The sequence below is a fragment of the Hyperolius riggenbachi genome, chromosome 2, assembly GCF_040937935.1.
Source record: "Hyperolius riggenbachi isolate aHypRig1 chromosome 2, aHypRig1.pri, whole genome shotgun sequence".
Lineage (NCBI taxonomy): Eukaryota > Metazoa > Chordata > Amphibia > Anura > Hyperoliidae > Hyperolius > Hyperolius riggenbachi.
In genome coordinates, this window is record NC_090647.1 from 34,092,904 (window position 1) to 34,113,071 (window position 20,168).

A 20,168-nucleotide genomic window follows, 5' to 3' on the forward strand; every position below is an offset into this window, starting at 1 on the left:
ATTTATACCCCGGTCCCAGGACCCTGATCCGGTTACATGTGTGCAGAACATGCAGAGAAAACACTGATCATCTGACAGACAGCGACGAGAAATACATCCGCCAATCACACTGCCTCACCGGGACTGGTCCTGCTCCCATCACTGGGGAGACCCCCAACCGGAAAACACAGATCATCTGACGGACAGCGACGAGAAATACGCCCGCCAATCACACTGCCTCACCGGGACTGGTCCTGCTCCCATCATTGGGGAGACCCCCAACCGGAAAACACAGATCATGTGACGGACAGCGGCGAGAAACATGCCCACCATCGCTGGCATAAATCACCGCCTCACCAGGACTGGACCTGCTGCCATCACTGGGGAGACCCCCAACCGGAAAACAATGATCATGTGACGGACAGCGGCGAGAAACACGCCTGCCATCGCTGGCGTACATCACCGCCTCACCGGGACTGGTCCTGCTCCCATCACTGTGACCTGCGGAGACCGCCAATCATATGCTCGGCCACTCACAAAACACCTACCCCGGGAGGTGTCTGTCCTCTTCAGCCCGAAGCCAGGGAAGAATCACTACATTAAGGAGGAACTGTAGTGAATATAGAATAATAATTATAACTACACGGAGTCCCCGGTTAACGAACGAGATAGGGACTGCAAGTTTGTTCTTAACCTGAATCTGTTCTTAAGTCAGAACACTCTGCCATCTCTGCCCCCTGTACCTCCTCTGCAGAGCTGGGACAAGGTCCTCCAGCACCCAAGGCTGAGACACCAAAGTGCGCCCCTCCATCCCTGCCACCCCAGCCGTCACACACTGATTGCTATTAGACTAAGAGGGCCAGAGGGCCCACAACCTCCCCAACACCTTAATATCTAGTTATCTGGCTTGCAGTCACTGCTATGTATCCCCTTTTCTTATTTCTTTCTGCTTCAAACACATGACAGCTGATTGAATTGTGCGCCCCCTCCTACACTGCGCCCTGAGGCTGGAGCCTCTCCAGCCTATGCCTCGGCCCGGCCCTGCTCCTCTGTGCCCCCCTGGGCCTCCAGTGTCCCCCTCTGTGTCACCTCTGCCCCCTGTACCTCCTCTGTGCCCCCCTGTGCCTCCAGTGTCCCCCTCTGTGTCACCTCTGCCCTCTGTACCTGCTTATACAAGTTTAAAAGCCATTTTGAGGATGGGGTCATGATGGGGTCTGCAGGATCAGAATGGTACATGATGGAGTCTGCGTTCGTAAGTCGGGGACTACCTGTATTTTTCTTTGTTACAATCTTCATATAAAGTATTCAGTCAGTGTTTGCCCCTTATAAAATCTTTCCTCATCCCTTATCTACATTTTGAAATTTAGTCCTGTCAGGTGCAGCTCTGCAGAATGTTTTGTTTCTGCGAATTCCAAAGCCAGTAGATAGTGATGGTCATGTCTAGGAGAACTCTTGGGCAAGCATGTGATCAGTTTGGTCAGGTGATAGATAGGTAAGTCTCTGATTTGCTAGTTGTGATCATGTGCTAAAGTGGGATGTGATCACAGCTAATCTACACTAAAGCAGTGGCTGGAAATTATACTGGTTAAGGTCTCCGCCTCTGACACAGGAGAAAAGCGTGATGTAAATGTTCTGAGTCTTCTCTCCTGTCTTATCCAATCAGAGCTTTGCAAATCTATCAGCTGATCAAACAAATCACATGCTTCCCCATGAGTTCTCACTACCAGTAGAAAATAATGCCCGGTCTCCCAGAATGCTCTGGGAGGAGAATTTCGTATAGCTAAACAGTGACATCACTGGGAGGGCGGGGCAACATATCAATATACAGCAAAATATAGAAGTAGGAAGTGTTTCTGGTGCTGAAACCAGGAACATTACCATTAAAGTGGGTATTCTCAATCAGAGTAGGATTATCCACCAGGCAACCTAGGCAGGTGCCTATGGCCTAGTGGGTGTAAAGGGGCCAACCTGCCACCTTCTCTGACCTCTCTCCACTTCAGCTTACCAAAAGGGCCACAGGGGGGCCCAAAATCTAAATGGACATTGCCGCTTTGCATACTGCTCTGGTTGCCTTCATCCAAAACCCATTGAAAAAGGACTTAGTTCTGAAATGCCGCGCCGTCTGGGTAATATAGGGGTGTGTGCTCCTCCAACACTGTGATTGTCATGGACTCATGTGTTGTATCCATTTCTGCATTAAAGAGGAACTCCAGTGAACATTTTACTGTTGGCAGGTGATGTAGCTGCTGCATGCTTTTTATGGCAGTTGGAAACAGCTGTAAACAACTATTTCCCACAATGCAGCAAGGTTCACAGACAGGAAACTGCCAAAAGTTCGAACTTTTCTTGTGGGAGGGGTTTCTTGTGGGAGGGGTTTCACCACAATATCAGTCATACAGCACCCCCTGATGGTCTGTTTGTGAAAAGAAATATATTTCTCATGTAAAAGGGGTATCAGCTACTGATTGGGATGAAGTTCAATTTTTGGTCGGAGTTTCTCTTTGAGCTTTAGGTTTAACAGCCAGTCTTTTGCAGCATTTACAAGTTTTGCAAGGCAGCCTCCTGCTGATGTATTACTTACATGTGTATTATTATGCTGATTGTGCTGATATCATAGTACCTGATGTTGTGTTGTACATATTATGTGTATTGTATATAGCCCTGCACATATTATTATTGCACTCTCTTGAGTGATTTGTCAGTATTTACAATATAGATCTTTTTGCATTGAAAACACATGGTGGGCGTGTCATCCATTGTTTCACATAGATTCTGTTTGTCTGCACAGCACCCAATTAATGTTGCAAACCGATTGGTTTGAATTGAGTGTTTATTAAGGGGCCCATACACCTAACGATTTTCCCGTCGATATACAGCCGTTTCGATCACAGTGATCGAAACGGCTGTGAAATCGCAGCGCACACCGCTGACTGAACGATGGATTTCCGTCCGAAATCCATCGTTCCCGTCGACTCCCGTCGATCCATCTGTGTGGAAGATTTTTTTCGAGAGCCGCCGGGTCGGGAGTGCGTCGATAGCGGCGTTCGAATGCCCGGCGACCGACGCAATACAGCGGGTATACATTACCTGTTCCGCCGGCGCGAGTCCCGCTGTCACCGCTGCTCCGTCTCCGCGCTGGTCTGGTCTTCGGCATGCTTCACTTCTTCCTGCCCGGCAGGAAGTTTAAACAGTAGAGTGCCCTCTACTGTTTAAACTTCCTGCCGGGCAGGAAGAAGTGAAGCATGCCGGAGACCAGACCAGACCAGCGGTGTCCAGGGGTCTCGCGCCGGCGGAGCAGGTAATGTATGCCGGGGGGGGGGGGGGGGGGGCAGGGAACGGCGGCAGCACCACCACCACAGATTGTAATCGGTTTCAGGCTGAAATCGGTTCACAATCTGTTTGCAGTAAAGGTGGCCATACGATCCCTCTCTGATCAGATTCGATCAGAGAGGGATCTATCTGAATGTCGAATCTGATGACAAATCGACCAGTGTATGGCCACCTTAAGGTGTGCATCCTCATTTGCCTCTTTTTGGCCCCAAATCTACTACCTTGCCTCGAGCCCCATTACATCTTAATCCATCTCTGTTCTCAAAAATGTACTGCATTCTACTACATGTCACTACAGGGCCTCTTTAATTTGCCACCGCATTGAGAAGCATTGGAACCTCATTTGAACTTTTACTGCTGTCTGTGTCCCCACTGGGGATTTTTTATTTCACATTTTGCCCCGGCCTCAGCTTACCCTACTACATAGATTTAGTAAAATTTTGCAATCAAGATTCTAAAAATGTCATATACTGTATGAAAGATACATATTTGGCTGCTGCAAGCAAGAAGACAGTGATCAGGTTTGTGACACTCACACGGCTAATAACATGGCTCCTGCACACAGTGGCGTAGCTATGAAGCCGTGGGCCCCAGTGCAAGTTTAGCTTTGGGGCTCCCAAGCATCCTATAGATAACAATTGATACAACACACCAAAACCAATCAAGGACAACCACAGTGTCAGAGGTGCAAGAAGGGGATGGGGAGCTGTGTGTTAATGATCACTACTATTCAAGTCAACTATAGAAGTGATTATTCTCAGCACAGGACCAATAGAGAGCTAATACTGTGTTTGAGGGGTGGGCCCTTCTGGCCCAAGGGCCCCGATGCGGTGGCTACCTCTGCACCCCCTATTGCTACACCACTGCTTTCACAGTAGTCATTTGTGCTGTCTTTATTTACACCACATGAAACATGGTGTAAAACATGTAAAACAATTATGGCTACTTTATCAGTCATCATTCATATATCAGAAAGACTAAAAGAAAATGGAGCGAGCCATAGTGCATTAAACGTGGAGGAGATTTTATTAACAATAAAAAATGGTACTCACAAACATAGGTTGTAAAAATAGCATCTCAGCGGACTGCCAGCCGCTTGCCTCTACAGTGGAGGATAACGCACTGTGGCCAGCAGCGCAGTTTCCGATGTCCTGGACTCCGTCTCACTGGGAGGTGGGCGTTGCTGGACTGTCAATAGGCGTGTGACGTCATTCGCTCTTCTATTAGCGGTTTACACATCACCGACACATAGCAGGTGGTGCGTGTGACCTCACACGCGGACAATGCCGGCGGCGTGTATAGCGCTAATGGACAAGCAGCAAATTCGGAAGATGGACGGGCACCGTGACACAGGATAGGTAATGTATACATACACACACACGGGGGCACATTTATACACCAGGGGGCAGCGAACACCGCAAGCTCAGCCCATTCCCAAGAGGTTTTTATGCTGAAATCAATCGGAAATCGGCCTGCGATGTATGGGCAGCGACAGATCTCTCTTAAATCAGATTAGATCAGAGAGATTTGTCTCTGCCCATCATCGCCTGATGTATGGGCACCTTAACCACTTAATTCTATCTGGACGGATATTTCCGTCCAGATAGCCTGCACTGCTGCCGCTGCTTGGGGTACACTATCGCGCGTGCCCCCATGCACGCTCCCGCCACCTTACGTTAGCCCGGAGATCAATGGATGGGAACAAACTTCCCATTCATTGATCTAAGTCCCCGTATGAAAGAATGACTCCATCAAAGAGACGGCTCCGTCTTTCACAAATCCGCATCTTTGCATAACTTCCGCTTTGCTTAGTAATACTATGCATGCAGAAGTGAGCTGCGAGGGCAGCTTTTGGCCAAATAGTAAAATTACATCTGGAAATGAGAATTTTCAATTTTAAAATCAGTCCCTTGTAAAAAAAAAAAAAAAAATATACAATAAAAAAAACAAAAAACAAAAATAGTTACCTTAGGGACTGAACTATTTTTAATATGTATGTGGTAAGGTATATTACTGTTATTTTTTTAATTATGGGCTTGTAATAAGTGATGGACACAAAACTGAAAAAAATTCACCTGTATTTCCAAATAAAATATCGGCACCATACATTGTGATATAGACATAATTTAAACGGTGTAATAACCGGGACAAATGGGCAAATAAAATACTTGGGTTTTAATTACGGTAGCATGTATTATTTTAAAACTATGGCTGAAAATTGAGAAATAATGATTTTATCCATCTTTTTCTTAATCTTCCTGTTAAAATGGATTTAGAATAAAATAATTCTTAGCAAAATGTATCACCCAAAGAAAGCTTAAATAGTGGCGGAAAAAGCAAGATATAGATCATTTCAGTGTGATAAGTAGTGATAACGTTATTGGCGAATGAATGGGAGATGAAAGCTGTTCGGATGCATAGGGTGAAACAACACTGTAGGCTGAAGTGGTTAATAGGAGACAGCTTTGTAAGAAATGCATCTCTTCTTTTCTCCATCTTTTAGTTAATCAGCTGTACGGATCCTATATTGTGAGTTTAGGCCAGTCAAGGATCCCGCCAGCGCTGAAGAGGTTAGCTGGGACTGGAAACAGCTGCGTCACGAGTTTCTCATTCCAAGAATATCCTTCTGAACAAACATCAGTGATTGTCCTTAGTGCTGGATCTCCCCTGTTATTGGCCGGCCCGGGGAGGCCTCAGCCTATCAGTGACGAGGGCTGGAGAAGGGCCTGACTGCAGTAACATTATGTCCAGCTGTGTCACAAGCTGTTTACATGAGGCTGGCACAGACACTCAATGCCACCTGTGAATGGCCCTCAGCTTTCCTCCGGGAAGTACACGGCCTTCTGGGGCGCAGCGTCCTGCAGCTCTGCAAACACCGCTTCCGCGGAACGTTCCATTGTTCTCCGCAAACAACCGAATCTATCCAGATCTGATGACTATTGCGTTATGTAAGGAACTGGAGCAAAGTGCAGCCTCTACATACGCCCAATGGAAAATGTGTATGAAATTATTATATAAACGTCCAACGTCTATACAGTATCTCACAAAAGTGAGTACGCCTCTCACAAGTTTGTAACTATTGTATTACAGCAAAGTCCCCGTTATCTGGAAGTCAGACATGCAAACGGAAGTCTCAACTAACCGGCATGCATGATGGGTAACGGGGACTTTGTTTGCAGGCAGTAAGATACTCACCAAGCTTCCAGTGACGTCTTGTAGCCTTCCTGCAGTTGTAGGAGGGCTCCTAGCGGCTTCTGGCATCCATGCATGGCTCCCAGCATGTCACGTGACCCGATGCAGGTCAGATGACATGCCAGCTTCCGTGCACGGAGGATGCCGGAGCCTGGAAAGCCACTAGGAGCAACAGGAAGGCTACAAGATGTCGCTGGAAGCTTGTTGAGTATTTAGTGGTGGAGGTTTGTGCTTTTTTGGCCAGTTGAGATACATACAGTATGACATTCTGATATAATGTAGTCAGTTTACAACCTGTATAGCAGTATACATTTGCTGTCCCATCAACATAACTCAGCACACAGTCATTAATGTATTAACCGTTGGCAACAAAAGTGAGTACACCCTACGTGAAGAATAGGGATGCTCATTCGGATTCCGCGGAAATGCAATTTCCGAAATTCGGATCGGAAATTGCATTTCCGCATCAGAATGCGGTAATTGGTAATGCAAGCTCCGTAGGCGGATCGGAAATCGCGGAAATTCCACCCGAGTTTAACATTGATTTTCTCAAAAATTATAAGGTCTTTTTGAAAACTTTTTTTTGCATCTTGTTCACAAGATTCAGTTTAATAAACCCTGAAAATTTCGTGTTTCTAGGACTTAAAGGGGGCTTTGCTATTAACCACTAAAGTCGGCGGATTTTTGCTGTAATGTAAAATGCAGAAAATCTGCATCTGCCTATTTTCTGCATTTACATTACAGTAAAAATCCGCCTATTTTAGCGGTTAATAGCAAAGCCCCCGCAAGTCCTAGAAACACCAAATTTTTAGGGTTTATTAAACAGAATCTTCTGAAGAAGATGCAAAAAATTTTTTTTCAAAAAGACTATACAGTTTTTGAGAAAATCGATGTTAAAGTCGGGCAGAATTTCCGCAATTTCCGCTGGAAATTCCGCATTGAAATGCGGAAATTGGTAGCGGAAAGCGGAATCGGTACATGACGGAATGCGGATTTACTGCGGAATCGTAAATTGGCATTCCGACCATCCTGGGTGAAGAACATCAAAATTCTGCCCACCATTACTTTCCAGAAATCCGGTGTCAATATTTAGTGTGGCCAACATTATTTTCCGGCACTGCCTTATCTCTCTTGGGCATGGAGGTCAGTAGAGCTGCACAGGCTGCCACTGGAATCCTCTTCCACTCCTCCATGATGAAGCTGGTGGATGTTAGAGACCTTGGCCCATATGCAATACAAAACTTGTGGGTACTTTTTCAATTGTATAATGCTTAAAAGTTATTTTAAAGGGAATATGAAAATTATCTCCTAAGAGATAACTCAGGAGAAATAGTTAAATGCATATGGGCCCTTGTCCTGCTCCACCTTCTGTTTGAGGACATCCCACAGGAGCTCAGTAGGGTTTAGGTCTGAGGACATGCTTGGCCAGCAGTCCACAAGGCTGGATTTATACTTTTTCCACCCCTAGTATGAAGGGGCCTCAGTTTCCCTGATTCATGTGTTGCTCCCTATTTGCAGCCTTCTCTTTTATATGCAACACCCCTTATTTCACACCCAGGTGCTCCCTTGTGCTGTAGCCGCCCAAGATCCGGGCCTTTGTGGCCTTTCCAGAAATCCGGCCCTGTCTGTACAACATCTTTGCCCGCAGTTTCTTTAGCAAGAGGCAGTGGTCGTCTTGTAGGTGTGTTTGGGGTCTTTATCTTGGAATTCTACCTTACATAACTCCAACTTTTTAAGATGAGAAAGAGGGACACTTAAGCCACTCCCCTGCCACACCCCCATCACACCCCTAGTCACGCATACCATGAAGACTACATAAGAAAAATATGTTGTTTTATAATTCAAACCGCATTGGTCCTTTCTATCCTGGTTCATTTTCCTTCATATTAACCTTTTAAAATTAGTAATATATCAATTTAAAGGAAGGTAATAAAGTTTAAAGTCAAACACATTTTGTAGTAGAGAAATATTTATATTTACATAGAAAGAGGGACAAAGCCCTGAAAGAGGGACAAATGAGGAGGAAAGATGGACAGTGGGACAGGGCTTCCAAAGTTGGGAGCTATGCCTTGCAGCCCAGTTTCTGAAGGGAGGGGGTGGTGTTTTGCTTCAGTATGTCACAGTACGTTGGCATTCATGGTTCCCTCAATGAACTGTATCTCCACAGTGCCGGCAGCACTCATGTAGCCCCAAATGATGTGCTCTTTGGGGTCACAAAAGCCTTCACAGCACCTCTGCTTGTGTGGAGTAGACAAGCAGAACAGCCATCTTGTGTGCGTCAGACTGAACAAGGCTACGAGACAGCAACAGTTATTTTTTTGAGCTGAGGAGCTATAAGGACTATCTGTGAATAAATAGACAGAATAATGCAGAGGAGGGAGTCCTGGGAATAGCAGCTTATCAGAGCTGTGGAGAAACACCCCAAATATTCCCATAACACCTGAGAGGACTTCTGTGTCTCCTCCTCATTCCTTAAGGCCTTTTCCCTGGAGAGCCGCTGGGATGCTCAGAAGACACAGAGGTCACCTCTCTACTAAAAGATAGAAATACCTTAAGGAGGGACTCCACCACCTGCAAACTGTGTCCTCATTGTGCTTTTATAACCTTTACAATAGATACATTATGAGTACCATGCAGCTGTCTAATGCTATCAGCTTCTGAAGCCAAAATACAAAATACTGCTCTCCAAGGGTAGCCAGGGGATCTGTAACAAGAACTACATTGCTATTAAGAAATGCTCTATAGGCTAAAACATAACCTTTATTAATTCAATTAAAATCAAGCTCACAACTACCTGTACAGTACTATACCCGACTTTATAGACATATCATGAACTCTGTATTAAATGGTAAAATACAGTAAATGAAGATATATTCACCTTGGGGGAGCAGTGGATCCAAAAAACCTAACAAGTTGGCCTTCACCACTGTGTGTACTGCGGGTGATTTAAAGGGAACCAGAGAGGATCAAGAAAAGCTTTTATACATACCTGGGGCTTCCTCCAGCCCCATACACATGGATCGCTCCCACGCCGCCGTCCTCCGCTGCCTGGATCCGCCGATACCGGGTCCCGTCATTACCGCCAGTCGACCAGCGGACGCGGCCAATTCTCCGCATCACAGGGGGCTCCCTGCATACAGTTATGCGTGTGGCTGCCTACTGCGCAGCCACATGTGTATGGGTATGGAAGGAGCCCCTGTGATGCGGACAATTGGCCGCGTCCACCGGAAGTGACAGGCCCGGTACCGGCGGATCCAGGAAGCGGAGGATGGCGGCGTGGGAGCGATCCAGGCTTATGGGGCTGGAAGAAGCCCCAGGTATGTATAAAATCTTTTTCTATTTTAACAATGCATTCCTCTCTGGTTCCCTTTAAGCTGGTTGGTTGAGACTGCTGGTTAGTTGAATTCTGGATAACTGGGACTCCGATTTACTTACCAAGTACAAAATAAAAGGGATGCCTGCAAAAATCCCTGTCTCTAAAGGCCCTTCCACACTGAAAATCTCATATCATATATACCCACCATATGAACCCCATCACCAGCGAGAGTGATCAACATGGCCAGTCAGAGGGGAAGCTTTGGCATGCAGCCAATAAGACGGATGTGCTGGTACTAGACCGGGCTGGCCAATCACAGCCGCCTGCTGCTCCGTTTGCTAACTGGTGCCGATGGTCTCGCGGGTAGGGCCATAGCACCATCACTGGGCCAATCACCGCACTCGATCAGTAGCATTGACCTATCAGATGCCACTGCTGCTGATCGAGTCCAGTAGCAACCCCGCTTGATTGGTCGAGGCAGGTGCCACCCAGGGCCGGGCCGAGGCATAGGCTGGAGAGGCTCCAGCCTCAGGGCGCAGTGTAGGAGGGGCGCAGAATTCATTCAGCTGTCATTCCTAATTGTGTATGAAGCAGAAATAAATAAGAAAAGGGGATACATAGCAGTGACTGCAGGCCAGAAAACTAGATATTTAAGGTGTTGGGGAGGTTGTGGGCCCTGGGGCCCTCTTAGTCTAATAGCAATCAGCGTGTGACAGCTGGGGTGGGAGGGATGGAGGGGGCGCACTTTGGTGTCTCAGCCTTGGGTGCTGGAGGACCTTGTCCCTGCTCTGGTGCCACCAGTCGAATAAGGACGGGGATTTGGGGGTGCATGGATGAGGAGGGTAGTGTGTGTGCTAGGAAGGCGGGTGGGAGAGCGAAGAGGAGGCAGGACTCAGGTGGCTCAAACTGTTTGTCCAAATGCCATCGTCTCCTAGCCTGACTCACGTTACAGGTAAGTTAATTGGCTCTTCCCACTCTCCGCACCTCACCCCCAAACTGGCCAGAGACTACGGAGGGGACATCAGATTGATTCCCCACACTGAGGAATACTCATTGATGTTGTCGTTGTAAACATCCTCTGTGGAGAGATGTAAGAACAATACTATAAATGCATAACAATGAAATATGTGCTGTCTGCGCATTTCTCACTGGACTGGTTTCTGGTGAGACAGCAGGTGTGTGTGTGACGAGACAGGTGCGTGTGAGGGACAGGGAGGAGGAGCACAGAGAGAAAAACAATCCCTACCATCTCTGGTGGGGCCTGCAGTAACATGGCCTGTTCCATCAGCTTGTCAGGGTCCAGAGCAGAGCCGGGTCATCCACAAGGAAAACCTAGGCAGTTGCCTAGGTCCTGGAGAGAGTCTAGGGGCCTGGCGGATGCTCGCCCCCACCAAATCTTACTAAAAAGCCAGGTGACCATTAGTGGTGGGAAAAAACTGCTATCTTGCCAAGGGCCCCATTGCATCTTAATCTTTTTCTGGTCCAGAGACTTTCTTAGCAACACCTGGGAGTCACCGTTAAGGCAGGGCTGAAATTAGGCCAAGGCCACCTAGGCCGTGGCCTAGGGCACCACAGGAGCAAGGGCGGGTGGGCAACAGCCTATACTGGCGCAGCATTTGCAAGCGTGCAAATTCTGCACTGCATGGAGATCGGGCAAGCACCTGACCGCAGTAGTCTCCTGCTAGCACCCTGTGCAGTGGCTGTACTGCTCTCTGTGCACGTTGTCATTGTGGCGGCCGGCTTCAGGCTCGGGCAGCATTTCAAAGTTGCAAGCAGAGGAAGTGGAATAGCAGCCGCCAGTCACCACATCTCTGCTTGTTTCCAGCGTAGAAGCTTCTCTTCCCCTCTGTCTCCATCAGCCGCTGCTGTGCATCGGCCCCTCCAACTGGCATCTCTCACTTGTGCCTCGCTGACATGTTACCATTAAGTCACTTGGTTCTGATCATCTTAGCAGCGGGTCACATGTGAGAGGTACTGGTTGGAGGGACAGATGTAGAGCAGTGGCCACCTATACTGGATGGGAAGGGGGCCCATCAGGCTACCTATACTAAAGGGAAGGGGGGAGGGGTAATCTGGCTACTTATACTGGAGGGAAGAGGGAGGAGTCATCTTTCTACCTATACTGAAGGGGGGTGGCTAGTGACAGTGGCCTTGGGCAGTAAAGAGTACAAATCCGGCCCTGCGTTAAGGCCAGATTTCGATTTTTCTGACCCTAGTCCAACTGTCTTGTGGAGCTCCTCCCATCCCAGTTGCAGCCTCCTCTATATGCAGCAACCCCTCTTCCATGCCTAACAGGGTCGGTGCTTCTATAGGGGCAAAGAGGGCACTTGCCCAGGGCCCCAGAGCGGGCTGAAACTCCCCCCCCCAGGTCTCCCCAAAAGTGAATAGTGGTCCATGGGCCCCCTGCAGAGCAAACTCACCTGAAGCCTGAAGGTCAGCAGGGCACATGGGGAACTGGTATTATCTTATGCTAGGTATACACCATACAATTTTCTGGCAGATTTACCTGCCAGATCGATTATTTCCAACATTTCTGATCTGAATTTTTTGATCGATCTCCATAGAACTGAACAAAAATTGATTGGAAAATCGATTGAAAAAACGATTTAAAAAATCGTAAATTTGAAGAATCGATCAAAATTCAGATCAGACATGTTGGAAATAAAAAAAAATCAATTAACCCTTCGCACACTCACATGCAAATGTTCAAACAAATGCATTCACAGATTTACTCATCCAGGCACAACTGTTATCCCTACAGCTAAATTAAAAGCCAGGGTTTTAGTTCACAGAAGAATGCATTCTTATGCTTAGTCACCTATACTGCGCAGAAGTACCCAGGTAAACATAGGTGTCCTAACTCTAGCCCTGTAACATGCATAGTGCAGACATGCAAACACAATCATTGCATCAAACCTATTAATGAATTAGGAGCACACATCCTAACGTCCTCTCCTGGGAAAGACAGTGCATCTTACCAATCGCACAAGGGAGCTAACATTATGTGTCCATGTGCACCATGCACATACACCAGCATAAGCTGTGTGCATGCTGACAAACATACAGGGGAAGGGGGAGTGCACCGAATTGGACCCTAGCCACAGGGGTCAATGATAAGAATAAACATACATATATCCAGGCACATCGCCTCTAGTTAGGACATTAAATAAATTATTAGGGAAAGGGAGGTGCTGAAGGGGGTGTGGCTAGAAACAGAAAAAATCAATTAACCCTTCGCACACTCACATGCAAATGTTCAAACAAATGCATTCACAGATTTACTCATCCAGGCACAACTGTTATCCCTACAGCTAAATTAAAAGCCAGGGTTTTACCTGCCAGATCGATTATTTCCAACATTTCTGATCTGAATTTTTTGATCGATCTCCATAGAGCTGAACAAAAATTGATTGGAAAATCGATTGAAAAAACGATTTAAAAAATCGTAAATTTGAAGAATCGATAAAAATTCAGATCAGACATGTTGGAAATAAAATCTGGCAGGTAAATCTGTCAGAAAATTGTATGGTGTGTACCTAGCATAAAGGTGGCCATACACTGATAGATTTGCAGCAGATTTGACCATCAGATAGATTCCTGTCAGATGCCTGTCAGGTCGAATCTCACAGGAATCTGATGTGTGCCACACACTAGGAACAGATTTCCAATAGATTTCAGAGTAGATCGACCGTCGATTGATGGCTGCAATTGACCTGTGTATGGGCCCCTTTAGAAGTGCACCGCTGCACTGGTGAGATCATTCACTGCACTACATGGGCGGGCCAGAGACTCAGCTCTCTGCGCTGCAGACGCCCACATCAAACATAGGTCCCTCCACACAGGAAGTACAGCATTAAAGGGCACCTTACTGGCTGTCTTTTGGCACTTAATTAAGACATTGCGGGCTTTACAACAAAGACAAAGAAAGACAGACTTCATATATTATTTTTTTCACATATATTATTTTTGCCCGGAGTCCTTCCCTATACCAGAACTCTGAATTCAGCAACACTCTAGGACTGGAGTCATTATAAAAAAACGCATAGCTTATATTACTAATTTTATTCAATTCCCAATCCAAGGAAACCTCATGGAATTCTTATATGCAGTAGAAGAAGTCCGGAGACAGATCGTACACTCACATGTTATTACCTATTACAGCCAGGCCTGTATGTCCCCACTACATGGGAGTAACGGGGGGCGGGGGGGGGGGGGGTCAGCTGTGACTCAGCAAGTGTAGCACTGACTTCGGAGGGGGTGTTCAGCCAATCAGAAGGCTAGTCCGGAGAGGTGTGACTGTTTTCCATATGGGAATAAGATAAGTAGTGTTGGGCACTTGGACAGAAAAACATGTAGATTGATCACCCCGTTCACAACATGTGTTTAAAGGACAACTGAAGTGAGAAGACTATGGAGGCTGCCATCTTTATTTCCTTTCAAGCAATACCAGTTGCCTGGCAGCCCTGCTGACCCTCTGACTCTAATATGTTCAGCCATAGACCCTGAACAAGCATGCAGCAGATCAGGTGTTTCTGACATTATTGTCAGATCTGACAGATTAGCTGCATGCTTATTTCTGGTGTGATTCAGACACTAACTACTACAGCCAAATAGATCAGCAGGGCTGCCAGGTAACTGGTATTGTTTCAAAGGAAACAAATATGGCAGCCTCCGTATCCCTCTCACTTCAATTGTCCTTTAAAGGGGTTCTGTAGCCTTTATAAAAAACAAAAAGTGTCACTTAGCTGGGGCCTCTACCGGCCCCCTTCAGCTATCAAGTCCCACAGGTCACTGAAGCCCCCTCTGTTACTCGCCACGGGTCACCTGCCAATTATTCGTCTAACTAGACCCCCCCCTCCACATCGGAGCGTTCCCGATGTGGAGGAGGGCCGCGCTCAGTAACGGGAAGACTCAGTAGTATCCTGGGGCTTCCTTCTCTTAAAGAACAAGTGACACCCATGTTAACCTAGAAAAAAAACACATTTATAAGTAGATAAATACTAGTTCTACTTACACAACACTGTCCACGTTATCATTCCTGAGAATTTTATAAAGTAAAAGCAGAGAATCCTATTCTAGGCAGTTTCCAATTTGGTTACCTTTGAATGAAGCTAATTCTGACATCATTTCCTCCCTCCCTCTTTTTTTCTCCTCTTGCTAATTGTGTATTCGTTACCCACCCTCCTTCCAGAATCTCCAGACACTCCCACTGAGATCTATACTAGGAAGTGCACTGTCTTATGTTATTAGAAAGAGAGGAAAATAAAGGGAAGAGGAGGAATATATTATAGATAAAAAAGACCCCTCAGCATGCAACTGTTTTGCCAGCCGATGGCAATAACAATTAAAGGGCCAGTGCTCCTAAGGTATGTAATAACTCCAAACCATAAAAGCAGAAAAAGTTTTGAAAGTTTTAATTGCAGGATTAGCATCTTTATCACTTAATACACGCAGACCAGTTGCTGCTGAAATTTGATTTTTATGGTGACAATCCTGCTTTAAGGTATGTATCCGATTTTGATCCCGAGCTTCAACTTGGGATCACTTTAATATTTTTCAGTCTGTCACAAACAAATAAAGGTTTTGGGTAGATTTGGGCCTCATTTAGACCTAAAGCCTCATACACACGGTAGATGAAAACCAGCTGAAGTGGCCGGTACAGAACGCCTCTGCTGACAATCTAGCATGTGTACAGAAGCATCCAAAGCCTCAGCCAGTGAAAAGCGAAGGGGATCAGTGCCAAGCTTACAAATAACTATGCTGTGTTTTTTTCCTCCTCTGTCTGAAAGAGTTAAATATCAGGTATGTAAGTGGCTGACTCAGACAGGAAGTGACTACAGTGTGACCCTCACTGATTAAACATTCCAACTATAAAACACTTTCCTAGCAGAAAATGGCTTCTTAGACCAGGAAAGTGATAAAAAGGATCAATAGTTCATAGATTTTAGCTCTGGCATACTTCAATGAATGTGTCATTGAGAAAAAAAAACCAATAAAACAGTTAAAACTTAAAGGGGTTCTTTCGTGAAAAAATTAGGCAGTTAAAAAATGTGACAGATGACAGGTTTTGGGCCAGTCCATCTTTTTAAGGAGGATTCTCAGGGCTTTCTTTGTTTTCAACAGCATTTCCTGAACAGCAGTTTAACTGCCAAAATAGCAAGATACCAGCCGGCCTCCCTAATCACTTGCACACTATTATGTCAGTTAAATTTTGAAACTGTTGTTCAGGAAATGCTGTTGAAAACAAAAAAAGCCCTGAGAATCCCCCTTAAAAAGATGGACTGGCCCAAAACCTGTCATCTGTCACATTTTTTAACTGCCTACTTTTTTCGCGAAAGATCCCCTTTAAAAAGTAGATTTAAACATAAAATAAAACTGTGGAATATCTTAAAAAGTCATTTTTAGGAGAAGGAAGATAGATACAATGGTTTATTTCATTCGTTTATTTTCACCTTTAGGGGGGTCTTAAAGGTGCCCATTAACAGAACAATATTTTCCTCAGATGCGATCATTCCACCAGATTTGCAGGATTGAAAGTAATGGGGGGGTAGCTATCGATTTTACCCATGGGTCAATAAGGGAACTCTCTCTTTTAAGATATGACCATAAAATCCAACATTTCGATCGACAAAACTCTGTATTTAAATCGACATTAGAATCGTTTCACCTCGATCGGGCTCAATCTGAAAAAAATAGCCGAGTCCAATTGGGTCTGCTCTGCGCAGGTGGCTCGCTCCATCAGGGTCGGCTATTTCTGCCAGAACCCGGTCGGAATACTGCTGCTGCTATGCCTGCGCTGGAGTCGAGGAAGGTACATAATTACATGTCTGCTATTTGGTGGCTGCCAGCGCTGCAATCAAAGGACAGAGGAGGACAGGGGAAGCCTCAGTTAGGTATAGGTGCCTTCAGTATAGGTTAGCTAGGTATATGTGTCTTTAGTATAGGTTAGCCAGGTATAGGAGCCTTCAGTATAGGTTAGCTAGGTATAGGTGCCTTCAGTATAGGTTAGCTAGGTATATGTGCTTTAGTATAGGTAGTTAGGTATAGGTGCCTTCAGTATAGGTTAGCTAGGTATAGGTGCCTTCAGTATAGGTTAGCTAGGTATAGGTGCCTTCAGTATAGGTTAAGTTTAGCTAGGTATAGGTGCCTTCAGTATAGGTTAGCTAAGTATAGGTGCCTTCAGTATAGGTTAGCTAGGTATATGTGCCTTTAGTATAGGTAGCTAGTAGGTATAGGTGCCTTCAGTATAGGTTAGCTAGGTATAGGTGCCTTCAGTATAGGTTAGCTAGGTATAGGTGCCTTCAGTATAGGTTAGCTAGGCATATGTGCCTTTAGTATAGGTAGCTAGTAGGTATAGGTGCCTTCAGTATAGGTTAGCTAGATATAGGTGCCTTCAGTATTGGTTAGCTGGGTATATGTGCCTTTAGTATAGGTAGCTAGTAGGTATAGGTGCCTTCAGTATAGGTTAGCTAGATATAGGTGCCTTCAGTATAGGTTAGCTAGGTATAGGTGCCTTCAGTATAGGTTAGCTAGGTATAGGTGCCTTCAGTATAGGTTAGCTAGGTATAGGTGCCTTCAGTATAGGTTAAGTTTAGCTAGGTATAGGTGCCTTCAGTATAGGTTAACCAGGTATAGGTGCCTTCAGTATAGGTTAGCTAGGTATAGGTGCCTTCAGTATAGGTTAGCTAGGTATAGGTGCTTTCAGTATAGGTTAGCTAGGTATAGGTGCCTTCAGTATAGGTTAAGTTTAGCTAGGTATAGGTGCCTTCAGTATAGGTTAGCTAAGTATAGGTGCCTTCAGTATAGGTTAGCCAGGTATATGTGCCTTTAGTATGGGTAGCTAGGTATTGGAGATAGGTACTAGTTATCACTGACCTCTCTCCAGCTCCAGCGATGGTGTCTGCGGCTTGTCCTGGTCTCCACTCCCTATAGGTAGCTAGGTATATGTGCCTTCAGTATAGGTTAGCTAGGTATATGTGCTTTAGTATAAGTAGTTAGGTATAGGTGCCTTCAGTATAGGTTAGCTAGGTATAGGTGCCTTCAGTATAGGTTAGCCAGGTATATGTGCCTTTAGTATAGGTTAGCTAGGTATAGGTGCCTTTAGTATCGGTAGCTAGGTATTGGAGATAGGTACTAGATATCGCTTACCTCTATCCAGCTCCAGCAGTGGTGTCTGCGGCTTGTCCTCTGTCTCCACTCCCTCAGTCGCGACTGCCTGGAGGGCAGATGTGCAATCCGGCGGCTGAGGGAGCGCTCCGGTGTTGTTCCAGCACCGCCCCCAGCCATGACACTGCTTCATGGCAGAGCCGCCACTCAGGGGCGTAGCAATAGGGGTTGCAGAGGTTGCGACCGCATCGGGGCCCATGGGCCAGAGGGGCCCCGAATGGCCCTCCCTCAACTACAGTATTAGCTATCTATTGGTCTTGTGCTCATAATAATCACTTCTATAAAGACTTTGAATATTGGTAATAACTTACAAACTGTTTCCCACCCCCTTCTTGCACCTCTGACACTGTAGTTGCCATTGACAGGTTTTGGTGCGCCATATCAATTGTTATGTAAAGAGTGCTTGGGGGGCCCCATTGTAAAACTTGCATCGGGGCCCACAGCTCCTTAGCTACGCCACTGCCGCCACTGGCCTCTCAGCCGCGCCTCTCTCCTCCTCTGATTGGTCGTGATCGAGACCAGCGGCCAGCAGCAGAATCTGATGGGAAGTTCTACAGCTACCGGCCGCAAAATGTAATGGGACGCAGCCATGAGGCCACGATCTACCCATCAGACGGTCGTGATCTGCCGGTAGATCACGATCAACCTATTAGGCAGCCCTGGTGTAAAGTATTTTATACTTCCTCTGCTGACATCAAAACAAAAGTTTGCCTTCCACTTCAGGACCACAGGCTTACACCTCCCTAGTGGCCAGGCTATTCTTTACAATTTTGGGCTCTGTAGCTTTAAACTCTTGCTGCAGAGCCATACCACGCAGCACACAAATGAATCCTCCCCCCGCCCCTTTTCTGCCCACCAACAGTGAATTCTGTTGGTGGGCTCTGATCGCTTCCCCAATGTTTATTAATTATTTTATGTATTTATTTGTTTATTTTTTTTTTATAAATGTACCTTTTTTTATTTTTTATTATTACTTTTTCTCTCCCTACCCCCACCAGCCAATGGCAATTTAGGCAACATTTCAGCAGAAAATAAACGCAATTTGGGCAACATTTCAGCAAAAAACAAACACAATTTCGGCAACATTTCAGCAGAAAACAAACACAATTTAGGTAACATTTCAACATAAAATAAACGCAATGTGGGCAACATTTCACCTGCAAAAAAAATAATTTACACACCTGACAGAAGTCTCCTCTCCTGGCCGGCCTCTGGCGCGCAGCTCCCCCGGAGATTTTGCTCCTGCAATCTCCCGCGCTGAATGGAATAGCAGGGCTACGGGAAGATGGCGCCCGAAGCCCTGTACTGGAGACACAAATACACCACACGCCTTGAGAAAGGGGGACCCTGTGTGGCCCCCGAAACAATTGTCAGTCTTTTGTGGATATGTCAGATCAATAAAAAGAGCGTGATTTTTTTAACTTTTTGAGAGTGCTGGTATATTCGTATACAGAATGGAGACACAAACAGTCTCCAGTACAGGGCTTCGGACGCCATCTCCCCGTAGCCCTGCTCTGCCTGCCGGAAGACTATGCAGGCTGGAGCGGGGCTGCAGGCTATAAACTGGCGCGTCGTGTATTAGATGAAGCGATCAGTTATGCAGTCGGACGGTTGCCAGAGTCCCGAGGACGGGACGTCCCGCGGCTAAAGGTGGGACGTTTCCTGGGACATTAGATAGGTATATGCCCCAGTATAGATTAGATAGGTATATGCCCCCCAGTATAGGTTAGATAGGTATATGCCCCCCAGTATAGATTAGATAGGTATAAGCCCCAGTATAGATTAGATAGGTATATGCCCCCCAGTATAGGCTAGATAGGTATATGCCCCCCAGTATAGATTAGATAGGTATATGCCCCCCAGTATAGATTAGATAGGTATATGCCCCCCAGTATAGGTTAGATAGGTATATGCCCCCCAGTATAGATTAGATAGGTATATGTCCCCCAGTATAGATTAGATAGGTATATGCCCCCCAGTATAGGTTAGATAGGTATATGCCCCCCAGTATAGATTAGATAGGTATATGCCCCAGTATAGATTGTATAGGTATATGCCCCCCAGTATAGGTTAGATAGGTATATGCCCCTCAGTATAGATTAGATAGGTATATGCCCCAGTATAGATTAGATAAGTATATGTCCCACCGTATAGATTAGATAGGTATATTACCCCAGTATAGGTT